This window comes from Elaeis guineensis, chromosome 7 (genome assembly GCF_000442705.2).
Source record: "Elaeis guineensis isolate ETL-2024a chromosome 7, EG11, whole genome shotgun sequence".
NCBI classification, from domain to species: domain Eukaryota; kingdom Viridiplantae; phylum Streptophyta; class Magnoliopsida; order Arecales; family Arecaceae; genus Elaeis; species Elaeis guineensis.
In genome coordinates, this window is record NC_025999.2 from 4,389,487 (window position 1) to 4,406,086 (window position 16,600).

The 16,600-nt window shown below is 35.7% G+C and overlaps 1 long non-coding RNA gene across 1 annotated transcript; it reads left to right on the forward strand.

The window, feature by feature from the left end:
- The first annotated feature begins 3,650 nt into the window (after positions 1 to 3,650).
- LOC114914387 (uncharacterized) lies at positions 3,651 to 4,873 on the forward strand. The gene is made up of 3 exons (XR_003801442.2): positions 3,651 to 3,750; positions 3,834 to 3,929; positions 4,494 to 4,873. It is a non-coding gene; the product is annotated as an uncharacterized lncRNA (long non-coding RNA).
- The last annotated feature ends 11,727 nt before the right edge of the window (positions 4,874 to 16,600 follow it).

The window sequence follows — 16,600 nt, forward strand, 5'->3', positions numbered from 1 at the left end:
TATTAATATAGAGTAGAAAATATTAATAATGTCACTATATAAAATATTTCAGAAAATTTTCAGATTATTTGCTGAAGAAGGAAACTTCCAACTCAACAATCCTAAAATAAACAACAATACCATAAGCCACGTTTTAATGAAACTTTCGGACTATTTGCCAAAAGGGGAACTTTTAAGACGTAACAACCTTAAAAAAACATCCATATCATAAATCATGTCTAAAGGAAACTTTCAGTCCATTTGTTGACAAAAGAAAACTTTGGGACTTACAACCCTAAAAACAAAACAAAAAAAAAAAAAAGCATAAATCACATTTTAAGAGAATATAAAATTTATTTTTTGGGGATTATATAAGCATGGCAATAGATTGAATATGAGACGGATCGGTCAATATTCATACCTATCCCATAATTAAAAACCTCATATGGCCATACCTATATTTATTCTGTACTCATCTTGGATCAGATCGGATAAAGAACTCATTAGTCATTGTATAAACATTACAAAATAATTATAATTTTGAAAGAGAAATTTAGATTTAGATTATATAGACAACTAGAGTAAAATCTCTGTTTCCACTTTAAACTTAAAAGAAACTCCCCCTTCCAGTTTAAAATAAAAACTACTCCCCGTTTGAAACTTAAATTAAAAGGAGGTATCCAAATATGCTAAAATTACCAAATTAACCCTTTGATACTTAAACGGGTACGAAATTTTCTCCCTCGCCCTGGTCACCCAACGTCCACCGCACGCTCCTTGGACTTCCGACGTGATCGCCCTCTCTGCTTCGCCGCTCGTCTCCGACCGCTGACCAACTCAAGTCAGTCTGCTCTCTTTCGTCCTTACTCTGCTCCCTCGATCACCTCACATTATTGTTCTCCCCACCTATGGCCGCCTCCCTCTATCTTGCTGATCCTCCATCGGTTGCCACTTCCTTCCATCATGCCAAAGAAGCATAGTCTTCGCTCTCCTATTGGTGCTTCTGCCTCCCTCTATTACACCAGAACAATGTCCACGCCCGGCCAGTGCAAGAAATCCCAACCAGTAAGCATTGCCCCCCTGTTGAAATCCTAGAAATAGTTTAATTCAATTTTTTGTTGTTTATGATTGAATGAGAAATAATTCAAATTGCATATTCAATGATGCCTAATTGATACAAGTGAAAGGTGATTTATATTTCGTTGCGTATAATTTGTACACTAATATGCATATTTAGTACTTTTATACTGTTTCAGGGCTTAGGATCCTTAAATAAAAAAAGATTGTTATCTTTTCTGCTAAATGTTTTCTTATATATTGCATGTAATGCCAAGAGTAGATGAGTGGGAGGTTGGACTGATTTATTTATGTTTTCATATATATTTTGTGTAATGTTTTCTTATATGTTTACTTTTATACTTTAATACTGCATTATGTTACAGGTTCAAAATAAACGTAAGAGGGCTGATTTATTTAACGAGAGGTTGGAGAGTATTTATTGTACATAATGTTGAATGCTAAAGAAAAAGAGAAGAAGAGTATAAAGAAGTCAATCTCAGATGTACAAATGGAGCTTTTATAGAAGACACTATTTGCACACTTCCTTGATATCCCGAAGTTATCTATCAACCCAAATTGGTTGCATGTGCTCATCAAGCGGTTTGATGAGCAAAGAAGTGTATTCATCATCGGTAATGGCTTAGAGCTGAAGCTTCAGAAGGATGAGCTTGCCGCAATGCTTGGCCTCCCTCTCACCAGCCTACCAGTAGAACTTGATGAGAAGGGGGCACCCCCAAAAGGCAAAACATATAATGAATTGCTTGGGGATTCTCGAGATGGGGGGCATAGAAATAATCTCGAGAAACTATTAAATTTTTATATTGTCTCTAAAAGAGAGAAAGAGATAAAAACTTTTGTTTCTGTTTTCGTATTGGCTGTGTTGAACATGATACTTTTCCCCTTGTCTACAAAAGAGATGCCAAAATTTATATACCAATATGTTGATCAAGTTGAGAAGTTGGGTGAATTCGACTAGGGGACGGCTGTTTATATATTTTTGATGGAGAACATAATATCCAGTCATCGAGCTATATATAATTGGGAAAACAATGTGAGAAGCCATCATTCGGTTACTTAAATGGTTGTGCTATCGGTTTGTTGGTAAGTATCAAGTGCAATTATACTGTATTAATTTTATATTTTATAATTTTATAGTAACAATAAACTTGTTAATATCTTTTATTATTATTTGATGCAGATTTGATTTCTAGAGAGGGTTCCCTCCATCTTGACACCCCTAGGTGATAGGACAGCAAGGCCCCGATTATTCAAGTGAAAAGTGAAATGGTTAAAATGTATTAATAAAATTGAAGAAAATATCAGTGGGATTACTACTGACAAGGTAATATTGTCATTTATTATTTGGTACTGAACATCTGTGATACCATACTTCCTTATGATATAATAATACTGTCTTATTGATACTTTATACTTTTATCAGATCAAGGAGTATCAGCTTGCCCCATTTGAGCACAAGTACCTCAGTGGAACATCTATTGGTGCAAGTATTTTTTAGATGTATGCTGATAGGACTGCCACTGTTGAGATGGAGAGAAGAAAAAAAAATAAATGGATGTCGTAGGCACATCTTATAGTGTGGATTTTCAGAGTCTTGTGCAGAGAGTCGAGATGCTTGAAGAAAATAATAAGAAAAAAGATAATGAGATCTTGACCTTGAAAGCAAAGATCAAGTTATTAAAGACAAATTGCAAAAAATTTTGCCGAATTTTGGAAAGGAATAATCGTGGAGTGGTATTTTATGGTTTTGACTCATCTGACTCTGAGTCTAAATCATATGCATCCTCATCTGACAGTGAGGATGACGATGATGGTAAATCCAAGAAAAAAATTGAGGAAGAAGAGGAAGAAAAAGAAGAAGAAGAAGAAGAGGGAGTAGGAGGAGGAGGAGGAGGAGGAGAAGGACGAGAAGAATGAGGGACGGGAAGAAAAAGAGGAGGCAAAGAAGGGAAAGAAAAAGGAGAAAGAGGAGGAGGAGGAGGGGAAAGATGAGAGTAAGAATGATGATCATGATCATCATGATGATCATGACCTTAGTAGAAGTCATGGGGTTAACGAGGATGGCAACACTGAGGAAAACAAGGATGGAGGGCCTTCTCCAATTGTCAACATTAACCAAGATGGTGAAAGATTATCTTGTTGGCACGAAGTACAAAAGGAAGTGAAAGAATCCTACGATAACCATTGATGCTCCTAGTGATAAGATAAATATTTGCCATCATCTAATACTTCTCTATACCATATTGATACTGCTTTTTTGTCATTTCATACTTTTTTTTAGCTATTTGATACATTTTAGTGTTATGTGATACTTTCTCAGCTCTAGTCTTTCTGTTATTGCTATGGAAGTTTTCTTATACTTCTTTGGTACTATATTGATACTATTTTGTAGTTATTTGATACTTTAATTAAATTATCTGATATTTTTTGAGTGCTAACTGATACTTCGTTGTATGCAGAATGTTGCCATAGTAGATACTGGCATGGCTCAAGATAGTAGGTATGAGCATATAGTTGCAAAGTTTTATGCCAATGATAGGTATATTTGAAATTTTAATTTTTTTTAGTACTTGTAAGTGAATTATCATTATTTTTAGGGATTTTATTTGGAAGGAAGATACCTCATATGGTTCTATATGGGTTGAAGACTTGAGCCTACGTAAATTATTATCTTCAGAGGCAATATCTAATGATGTAAGTTGAATTATATTATAGGACAATAATACTGTAAAGTTTTTTTTTTAAAATTTGTAAATTCTATTTATATGAATGAACAGATAATTAATTGTTGGATGCGTATAATGGAAACCTTGCCCAATGAAGAAAGCTCCAATACGCAATGCAACATCTCCTACCTGCGCATGGAGTCCACGGTATGAATTGTCTATATTTTTTATTCTCAGTGTCACATCTAAGTTTTGTAAAATGATATTGAGCTGCTAACATATTTTTCTTTCTAATTATTGGTAGCATGAGATGTTAAACCATTTCTGGAGACTAGGTGAACATCCAGATAAAGGTGCTATGGAAAAAATCATAGGGGCCATGACAAACACCACATGTTTATCTTTTAATCATATTTCTCCTTACATTCTTGCCACATGTCGCTACATAATGCTTCCACTCAACACCACTGATAAGCGACACTGGCACTTTTTGGTATTTGATACCATGCGTGAAAAATTTTTGCATTATGACTCTATAAAAAGTTCAGTAGTAAAAAGAACTGCCGAAACTATTGTAAGTATAAAATCTCAATTCCATTAATCACTCTTTAATATTTATGGCAATTTTGATAAGTGGCACTGGCACCTTTTGATGTTTATGGCAATTCGCTGGTCGGGTTGCTCTTGCTCTTGATTTTTTCTTGCTGTATCAACTCTGTTCATGGCAATTTGCTGGTTCGATACTAACAAATATAAAATGATTTGATATAGACGAGCTTCTTCGGACTATGATTGAAATATTATTGGGATATTGTACTTGAAGACTACTCTGTGAAACACATATCAAATTATCGAGATCAAGACGGAGACGTTAATTGTGGGGTCCATGTTTGCCTATGGGTTGAGTCCTTCAGGAGTAATGAGAAATTTTAGATAGCAGCGAAGACCTGCAGGATGGACTAGTACAGGACTCATATGGCATACAATATTCTGATAGATCACAGAAGCACTCAAAAAGAGGGCATTGAGAAATACATAGCTGAGCGACATAAGGATTAAGCATTATTTTATTGTCAAATATTTTGAACATTTGATGTATGATATGTTCTTTTGGATATGTGGTGCTACCAAAACCTTGTAATTCTATGGCATGTTCTTTTGGATATGTGATATTATGGCAGGATTTGATTTTTGATGAACCTGAAAAAGTATTGCTTAATGATATTAAAGTATCGGTTTGGCATAACAAAGTATCAGTTAATAATATTAAAGTATTGTTTAATATAATTACGGTATTGTTCGATCAAGTAAGCTCTCATAAAGTTGCCTTGTTCTCTCGTATTCACCCTCTGATATCTCATACTCGTAGTCAATGCAAGCCTTCACAACAACTCTGGCATGTCCAATTTGGCATACTTGTTCAAAACACAATAAAGTGTTGCTTAATAATATTAAAATATTATTTTAACGTAATAAAGTATCAATTAATAATATTAAAATATTATTTAATATCAATGCAGTACTATGACAAGCATACCATACTTCTACATAACAATACCTTCAAGTGCTTTCCAATTCGGCATACTTGTTCAAAGCATAATAAAATATTGCTTAATAACATTAAAGTATCGGTCTGGCATAACAAAGTATCGATTAATAATATTAAAATATTATTTAATATCAGGACGGTACTGTAGCAAGCATACCATACTTCCACATAACAATACCTTCAAGTGCTTTCTAATTCGGCATACTTGTTCAAAGTATAATAAAGTGTTGCTTAATAATATTAAAGTATCAGTCTGTCGTAACAAAGTATCGATTAATATGATTAAAGTATTGTTTAATATCAGTGTGGTACGATGAGCATACCATACTTTCACATAACAATGATGTATTCGGAGCTCCACAATCTACTTCTTCATCTTCCATACCAACTAAAGTCTCAAATTTGGCATAACTAATTCATACCTTTAAGTACTTTGTTCGATCAAGTAACCTATAATAGACTTGCTTTGTTCTCTCGTATTCACCTCCTGATGTCTCGTACTCATAGTCAATGCAAGCCTTGCACAACCGCTATGGCATATCCAATGTAGGTTGAGCAACCGTAAATTTAAATATTACTCGAGTATGCTTTATCTCACTTAATGATCTTTTTAATTCAGTATACTTGTTCAAAGCACAACAAAGTGTTGTTTAATAACATCAAACTATCGATTTGGCACAATAAAGTATCGGTTTGGCATAACAAAGTATCGATTAATAATATGAAAGTATTGTTTAATATCAGTACGGTATTGTGGTGAGCATACCATACTTTCATATAACAATGATGTATTCGGAGCCCCACAACCCACCTCTTCATCTTCCATACCAACTGAAGCCTCAAACTTGACATCACTAATCCATACCTTCAAGTACTTTGTTCGATCAAGTAACCTCTCATAGACTTGCCTTGTTCTCTCGTATTCACCTCCTGATGTTTCGTACTCGTAGTCAATGCAAGCCTTACACAACCGCTCTGGCATGTCCAATGTAAGTTGAGCTACCGCAAGTTCAAATATTGCTCGAGCATGCTCTATCTCACTTAATGATTTTTTTAATTCGGCATACTTGTTTAAAGCACAATAAAGTATTGTTTAATTACATTAAAGTATCGGTTTGGCATAATAAAGTATCCATTTGGTATAACAAAGTATCGGTTAATAATATGAAAGTACTATTTAATACCAATGTGGTATTGCGGTGAGTATACCATACTTTCACATAACAATGATGTATTCGGAGTTTCACAATCCATCTCTTCATCTTCCATACCAACTGAAGCCTCAAACTTAGCATAACTAATCCATACCTTCAAGTACTTTGTTCGATCAAGTAATCTCTGATAGACTTACCTTGTTCTCCGTATTTACCTCCTGATGTCTCGTACTCATAGTCAATGCAATCCTTGCACAACAGCTCTGGCATGTCCAATATAGGTTGAGTGACCGCAAGTTCAAATATTGCTCGAGCATGTTCTATCTCACTTAATGATCTTTTCAATTCGGCATACTTATTCAAAGCATAATAAAGTATTGTTTAATAACATCAAAGTATCGATTTGGCATAATAAAGTATCCGTTTGGTATAACAAAGTATCGGTTAATAATATGAAAGTATTGTTTAATACCAGTGTGGTATTGTGGTGAGCATACCATACTTTCACATAACAATGATATATTCGGAACCCCACAATCCACCTCTTCATCTTTCATATCAACTAAAGTCTCAAACTTAGCATAACTAATCTATACCTTCAAGTGCTTTATTCGATCAAGTAACCTCTCATAGACTTGCCTTGTTCTCTCGTATTCACCCCCAGATATCTCGTACTCGTAGTCAATGCAAGCCTTACACAACAGCTCTGGCATGTCCAATATAGGTTGAGTGACCGTAAGTTCAAATATTGCTCGAGCATGCTCTATCTCACTTAATGATCTTTCTAATTCGGTATACCTGTTCAAAGCACAACAAAGTGTTATTTAATAACATCAAAGTATCAGTTTGGCACAATAAAGTATCCGTTTGGCATAACAAAGTATCAGTTAATAATATGAAAGTACTGTTTAATATCAGTACGGTATTATGGTGAGCATACCATACTTCCACATAACAATGATGTATTCGGAGCCCCACAACCTACCTCTTCATCTTCCAAACCAACTAAAGCCTTAAACTTGGCATAACTAATCCATACCTTCAAATGCTTTGTTCGATCAAGTAACCTCTCATAGACTTGCCTTGTTCTCTCGTATTCACCCCCTGATATCTCGTACTGGTAGTCAATGCAAGCCTTGCACAACCACTCTGGTATGTCCAATGTAGGTTGAGCAACCTTAAGTCAAAATATTGCTTGAGCATGCTCTATCTCACTTAATGATCTTTTCAATTCGACATTTTTGTTCAAAGCACAACAAAGTATTATTTAATAACATCAAAGTATCGATTTGGGACAATAAAGTATCCGTTTGGCATAACAAAGATCGGTTAATAATATGAAAGTATTGTTTAATACCAGTGCAGTATTGTAGTGAGCATACCATACTTCCACATAATAATGATGTATTCGGAGCCCCACAACCCACTTCTTCATCTTGCATACCAACTGAAGCCTCAAACTTGGCATAACTAAAGTGGAGAGTTGCTTTATCATAGTGCATCGCAGTATTGTTTTATCATAGCACAGTATTAGTTTAGCATAACAAAGTATTGCTTTGTCATATTAAAGTGTTGACTTAATACATAGTGCAACAGCCGCATTCATAAGGTGATCCTAGCTCTTTTTGTTGCTTTGTACACTCTTGACGTCCTGCTCCTTTTCAGTATATTATGCTCGTCGTGGTTGTAGGACAATGAAGTGCTAAAAGAAAATATCGACCATATTAGACAAATAAGACAAATAAAGTAGTAACTAAAGGTCTTAACACAAAATGATAAATAATTCACTAAGACAGATCAACATAATATTATAAAATAAGATAATAATATAATATTATAAAATAAGGCAACAACATAATATCAAATGCCTTCATTGTAGTATATTATGTAAATGTATTTTGGAACACAGTTTCAGAACAAAAGCTTCAAGCTCAAAAAATGACCCATCAATAACCCAAAAAGTAACACAGTAATAAAGGACAGATCAATAACCTAGAATACAGAACAAAGTAATAAAAAACAGTAACAAAGAGCAAAGTAACACAGTATCCAAAAGGATAGTATCAATAATCCAAAAAATGACCCATCAATAAAGCAAAAGCTTCAAACTCCTAAGAGATTCTTTTCGTGCATGTGCGTCGATTGTGGCCAGTTTGGTGACAACGCGTACACTTATTTGAACACATGTCAACTTGAGATGGAAACCTTCTAGTCCTAGGACCGCCTGTTCGTGGTGCAGTCATGGGTGGCACGATATTGATCACTTGCCCTGGGAAGACAGCAGATGGCATCTCAATCGTGGGGACAAGATTGATGATTTCTCTATATGCTAGTTGGTGCATCTTCACGATAAAGAATTCATCACAATAAGAGTGGAGAGTGTCATCCTTTTCCTCAATGGATGTGCAAGCATGCTTGCAAGGGATCATTTTCAATTGCAATTGCTTGCAAGTGCATATTCTATTAGACAAATCAATTGCATGTCTTTCTTCTCCATCCAACACCTCATATTTTGTTCTACTTGCTACATGAAGGCTTAAGGTGCGGCCCTCTCGATGGTTCTTTTGAAGCCTCCTCTGTTGCCTAGGATAAAGATAATTGTGCCATTTTGCTCTTTGCTCATGCTTCTGATGATGCATATCCATAATCTGTGATCTTATATGATCCACCAAAGATGTGATAGGAACGAACCTAGTAGCTAAGATCCATCGGTTAAAAGACTCTGCCAAGTTGTTGTCCATCACTCCCCACCTACAATCTTGAAAAAATACATTAGCCCATTGTGTAGACTGAGTACTCAAGATCCAATCTCTGGCCAATGGCATCTTGGAGACTATATCATGAAAGTGTCGTTCAAACTCCATTCGTGTTGTAGCATACGCGAGAGACTTGAAAACTGCACACCAATATTTCTTGTGTAATGCTGGATATTTGTTCAACATCTGAAAGTAGTACCAGCAAGCGTATATCAGAAACATCTGTCATGTGCCAATGATGTATGCCATTTTCTATCGTACAGTACTAAGTGCACCAATAAAGTATTTAAAACACCATAAGGACTTATAACAAACTTATATTGTGGTACTAAATATGCTTCTAATGTGTCAATGGTGTGTAACATTTTTTATGTGCATACAATAAAGTATCTAGAACACCTAATGACATATCCATAATTATTTCTATAGTACTCAGTGAATACAATAAAGTATTCAGAACATCTAAGGACGTATCAATAACTTACATTGTAGTACTAAGTGAATACAATAAAGTATCCAAAATATCTTGGGACGTATTAATAACTTATATTACAGTACTAAGTGAATACAATAAAGTATCCAGAATACCTAAGGACATATCAATAACTTACATTATAGTACTAACTGAATACAATAAAGTATCCAGAACATCTGATGACGTATTAATAACTGATTTTGCAGTACTAAGTGAATACAATAACGTATTCAGAATACCAAAGAACGTATCAATAACTTATGAAATAGTACTAAGTTTATCTCCTATGTTCCAATGGTGTGTGCCATTTTCTATTGTACAGTACTAAATTCTGATGTCAATTCTTCCTCCACACTATTAGAGGATATGAAGATATGTAGTGCACTATAGAATAGTGAGTACCTGATTTCTAAAGTTATCTACAAGATGTCGTAGGCAATAAGTATGGTGACAATTCAAAAATCAGTCCTTGACCACTTTGATACATCCAGATTGACGGTCAGAGTAAAAGGTGTATTGCTTGATCAACGAGCTATTCGAGTAAGAGAGAACACATCATAGCTTTCGACAAAACCACCACCAGCTCTCATCATTTTCTTGTTGGACGATGGCGAAGGCGATGGTAAAAATATCATTGTTCGCATCTTTTGCGGTGGCACTTAAGAGACATCCTTGGTACTTATGTTTGATATGGGTGCCATCCATAAAAATCATAGGCCTACATCCAGCATGAAATCCCATGATGCATGTCCAAGGCTGATGAAAATACGACGGAATCTTCTTATATCATAAAAAATATCATAGTTTGCGATGGTGCCTGGGTTCACTAATTTGAGGGCTCTATAATAAGGCTCAAGCTTATCATACGACAGATGATCAAGACCATGAATCTCACGCATGATCATTTTCTTCCCATGCTATGCTTGATGGTACTTGAGCAACACGCCATAATTTTCATGGATATCGGCCATAATTTTGATAGACCGATAGCGAGGCATGGATCTTAACTTTATCTTGACTTTCTCAGCAACCCAAGAAGATGTGATCTTAGGATGACTCATAGTACCGAGACCATTGTCACATGTATGTATGAGGTTACGCTTCCTAATGGAGAATGTCCCCTTTCTTTTCGATTTAGCAGCATAGACATGCCAAAGACAACGTTCCATTGGGCACTTAACTATAATCTTCGTAGAATCATTCTTCTTGAAGATATAATCACGATTGTATGTGATGCAATAATCTTTAATAGCTGTCCTAAAGTGTTGAGCATTGCAAAACTGCTGATGCTCTCCTTTGATCAACCCCCTCCGTGTAATTATTGTCTCGACACTAATGGCATCATCATTGGGATCATCCAAATTATCATAATTCTCATATCCAATTGATACCAACCTACCAAAAATATGATGGAATAACAATTGTGAGTACCACTTATGCTCATTTTTAGCATTCTAAAATAATTTACATCTTTTTAATCAAGAAGATTACAAAAAGTTCATGATAGATTTGCAATATAGAAAAAACTAACCACAGTATCAAAAGTAAATAATGTAGTATAAAAAAGCAAAATGGAGTACCAGAACTAAATAATGTAGTACCAAAAAGATACATCATAGTATCAAAAGCGACTAATATATAATTAACAGGGGTAATGCAGTGATGTATGATTTTATATTTTTATCACAGTGATGTATCATTTCATATTTTTGCTGTATGAATAATTTATACTATAGTACCATATGATGTAACATGAAACTATAGCATAGAAGGGCAAGTGGGAGTACCTTGATGTGCCTATCCCTTGATTTTCTCTAGCATCCTCTCTCGGCTGGACCTTACTCTCTAAAACCATATCGATGACCTCCTTCTTTATTACGTAGTGGATATGACACATGCTAGCCACATTGCTATCCTCAAGTAGACTCACTTGCATCCTTGTGAAAGATGTAAGGTACTTCACGATGATATTTTCGAGTGTTATATGGCTCCATCTGCATGAGATAATGTTGTAGATATCCGAGAGCTTCATCAATTTATTTATGCCAAAGACATGACAACTGGTATTGTACTCGCAAATGACAGAGAGTTCAGCATCCGTACTTATGTTAACGATAGAAGATGAAGCCATTGGAGTTCAGGGCACGGGTGTTGAGGGTTGGTCAAGGATCTTTAGGATTTAAGGCTTGGGATCCTCACGGTATAGATGTTGAGGGCTGTGGAGAGAGGCGAGAGAGAAGGGCGAGTAGAGAAGAGAGTGGAGGAAGAGCACAAACTGAGTAGAGAAGGGAGGGGCCAAGAGCACAACTGTCTCCTCTTTTTGGTGGGAAGAAGACAGAGGGAGTAGAGAAGGGAGGGGGCCAAGAGCACAGCTACCTCCTCTTTTTGGCGGGAAGAAGACAGAGGGTAAGAACTGTGGAGTGGAGAATGACAGGGGGCTTTTGGCGAGAAGAATATGACTGAACGGAGAAAAGAAAAGAATGCACTATTACCCATAGAAAAGGTATAAGAGTAATTTTCTTTCTTTGGGTAGCCCCTTTTAACTTATATTCCTAACAGGGAGTAGTTTTTACTTAAAAGTCAAACGGAGATTTTTCTCTGGTTCTCCCTAGATTATATTATGTTGGATTTAAGGTGGGACATATCATTATTCGTATTCGATCCGAACCCACTTTGCATATTTTTTTCTAAAACCTATATTTGTCTCAGATTCTAATTGGATTAGGTTGTCCCATAAACTAAACTAATATATTCCTCCTTTTGAGAATTTATTCAAATATCCTATAATCGGTTATGCAAACAGGCTCTTAAAATTAGACTAACCTTCTCCAACATTCAACTGGTCAGATTTATCCACACAAAGCAAACTCTCACTCAGAATCCAGTTGAAGGTGATTCATTTTGGCTTCCTTGCCTCGAATTCTAATTGAATCATATTGGATCAAGTACTCGATGGGTTAACTAAAATTGCTATTCCGAGGATAGTATGATCATAAAAGTTTGCTCCATTTTATCAATTCTTATATCCAAACTCTCTCTCTTCTATTCGTAAAATTTATTCATAGACAAAGAAGTTGAGCATCCAAAGAGTCCCTTAAAAATTAGACTAATCTATTCCTCCTTTGGACAATTTACTCATGTTAGATAAGTGCCCTAGAAGCCAATTGTTAGCTAATACATTTTGTAATTCCATAGCATAACTTTATACTTGTAACACTTTTATTATTAATAAAAGATATTTTTTATTCCAATCATATTTATGTATCCATGATTTATCCTAGAAATTAACAAAGATAATTTGTATATTCTCAAGGTGTTGAGAATTTGAGACTTACATTATTAATGGTTAGTTTCTAAATGCTTCCAATCAAAAGATCGTCTCGGAGGATAATAATCTATCCATTTAAGATTGGTGCATGGATCACCTCCCTTCTGGACAGATGAGTCTTGAGTCTGTAGTATAGGAATACAATAAGAATGCAAGTGGTTGTTAGAGAACAACTTGCACTGAACATGACCAACATGAGAAACTACTTGGATGTCTACTCATTTGTTAGTGGTTGTCTCGATATCGTAGTGGTATGAGTGGTCCTTTGACCTGCGATGTCATCGGTTACTCACGGTGAGGCTACTGAGTTTGACTGTATGTTCTCTTGGTCCCTAGCAATTCGGATCCTTACTGTGTATGTTGGCTACAGTAGGTTCAGATTCATTGTTAGGAGTAGGATACATCTAGATGGAACTATCAACCTTAGTAGAAAAGAAAAAGTCCTATGCGATTTGCGAGATTGAGTTCAGAAAGATTTTGACCAAAGCTAGTGTGAATATTGAAAAAAAAATTTCACAGAATTCATAAGTGAACTTGAATCGAGCCAATCTAGCATATGACTGATGATGGGGTTTGACAAGTTCTTCATGACCTCCGTCAAGTCGGGACTCACGATAGAAGAACTGAATCACACGATAACTGCACTTAGGGGTTCATACTTTCATTCTACTGGATTGTCACTACATATTGCTAGGTACCATTGATAGATTGTGGGACTCATCAAAAATCGTCTTAATGATCGGTAACCCTCGAAAGACAAAGTTAGAATTATTCCAACCCATCGAAAGGAGTTTCGATGATATTATGATGAAGATCATAATATATCTCACTACCAAATAGATGGAACCTATGGAGTCACACATTAAGAGATTTAATCTTGAATTAACCAATTGGACTTGTGAAGTTACAATTGGGTCAGCATTTAATGAAATCCTATTGGGTTTAGGAGAACCATGCTAGCACATGGTTAAAGTCAATTCTTCTCTGGACTTGAATTCCTTATTAAATAAAGTTTGGTTCAAGCCCATAGCCTTGAATCTAATCTAGATCCACTTTGATTTGAATTTGGAGGGGCATCTATTTGAGGGCCCAAAAGGATTGGATCAAGCCAATGAGTTGGCAAATAAATTATTTTATTTTTTTCCCTTGATATTTTTTTTTTGACATGGATTAATTGGAAAGAGAGGAGGAGAGGAGGCGTATGCCTCCTTTTCATTTTTGGAAAGTCCAAGGAGTGCACGCCCCTTAGAATTGGCGGAGAGAAAAGAGAGGGGCATGCCCCCTCTTTACTTTGGCATGGAAAGAGAAAGAGAGAGGGTCAACACCCCCTCTCTTGTGCACATAAAATCCTAAGGGGCGCCAACCTCTTTTTGCCTTATGGGATGAGGGCGCCCCCTCATCTTGCCCTAACAAGGTGTGGGCACCCCTCTACTTGCCATATAAGGTGTGGGACCTTTCTAATTGGGCCTGATTTTTTTTAGAAGAAAATCAAATTAAAAGAGATGATCTTATGAGACAAGGACTAACCTTTTTAGTCTGGTTGAAGATTAATTTGGAATCAAGAAAAGGCTCTATTTAAGAGATGATTTCCTAAGGTTTGAAGGAGAATTGAGAATTTAGATCTAAAACCCTTCCCATCTCTACGCCATCCTCTCTTTCTCCTCTCTCTTCAATGCCCAAGGGTTGGGCGTCCCACCTTCCCACATACCTAAGTTGTTGGGTGATCTTTTCTGCATCAAGAAATAGGAAAAAAAGCTACAGTTCAAGTGTTGAGATCGCAGACAAAATCGACAGTTGATCAAAGATCCAAAAGACTGAGATTCATCTCGGAGAAGATGGATTTAAAATGAAAAGAAAAGTTCAAGATTGATTTCGGTAGATACTTGTAGAGGCCGGACATGTGTATGGCTCAAGAACCTTCAGATTTACAATCATAGATTGGGGTGTATTTCGACCAACGTAAGGTATTGAGATATAATCTCAAATTTTTCTGTTTTATTTATAGATTATATGCATGACTTAGATTCAGTACTCGAGTAGATATAAATTAGATCTATTACATGTGAGGTTAAAGGGTTTAATTTAGATACATTTTTGCTACTATTTCAAAATTATTTTGAAATCTATGTATGCTAGTCTATCTATTTTTTAACAATTCAAGTATTATGTATTCAGGCATCCAAACATGCTTTAAAAACTAAACTAATCTTCTCCAATATTTAATGAGCTAGATTTATCCACACAAAGCAAACCCTCACTCAGAATCTAGATGAAGCTGATTCATTTTAGCTTCATTGGCCCGAATTCTAATCGGATCAAGTTGGATCGAATACTAGATGAGTTGACTAAGATTGCCATTTCTAAGATAGTGTGATTACAAATGTTTGCTCTGCTTCATCGATTCTTATGTCCAATCTCTCTCTCTCTCTCTCTCTCTCTCTCTCTCTCTCTCTCTCTCTTCTGTTTGTAGAATTTATTCATAGATAAGTTGAGCATCCTTTAGGGAATGTATTTATCATGTATTCTGCCATCCAAACAAGCTCTTAAAATTGAACTCTCTCCAACATTCAATTGGTTAGATTTATTCATACAAAGCACACTCTCACTTAGAATCCAGGTGAAGCTAATTCATTTTGACTTCCTTGCCCTAGATTTTAATCGGACCAGATAAGATTGGGTACCTAATGGATTGACTAAACTCACCATTCCCAAAATAGTGTGATCGCATAAATTTGCTCCATTTCATCAATTCTTATATCCAGTCTCTCTCTCTCTCTCTCTCTCTCTCTCTCGTAGAATTTATTTATAGACAAGGAAGTCGAGCATCCAAACAATCTCTTAAAATCTAGGCTAATATATTATTCCTTTGGAGAACTTATTCAAATATAATATTTTCGGACATCCAAATAGGCCCTTAAACCGGACTATTCTTCCCCAACATCCAACTAGTCGGAATTATCCACACAAAGCAACCTCTCTTTCCGAATCCAGAGGAAGCTGATTCATTTTAGCTTCGTTGCCTTATTTTTTTCCCATACATGTGATGCTGGCCGCTGCCATTCTAGTTTTCCAAATGACCGTTGACAAAACAGAGAAGATGTATGGATTTACTCAAAACAAGCGCCGAAAATGCTTGAACAAATTATAAATAAAATATTAGGCGTGCCAGGATGATCCATCAAATATCGTCATAGCTGAGCATGATAGATCCATCTTGACACAATTGAAAATCCCAGTTTCAATTTTCCGAATGAGATTACAAGAGGCGAAAGTATATTTGTAGATAAAATGCAAGCTTAGATGGTGATATACCTTGAAAATTTCAGACTTATTTTCTGACACAAACAATAAGTTTTTGGTGAATAAAATTGCAAAGCATCATAGAAAATACCATTAAAAAACCAATGCTTTTCAGGGTTCAAGGAGAATTTTTTCCTTCTAGGGCTTCCTAAAATCACTGCAAACTCATCACTCAACAAGGAAGTATACCATAAGCAGGACATCCAAGTGACGCATTCAGAGTCCAAAAACCAGTCGACCAGTTTAATTAGGTGTATTGGAGTCCAAAGGATAGTTCATCAATATAAATGAAGAAGTTAATTCACATGGACCATTA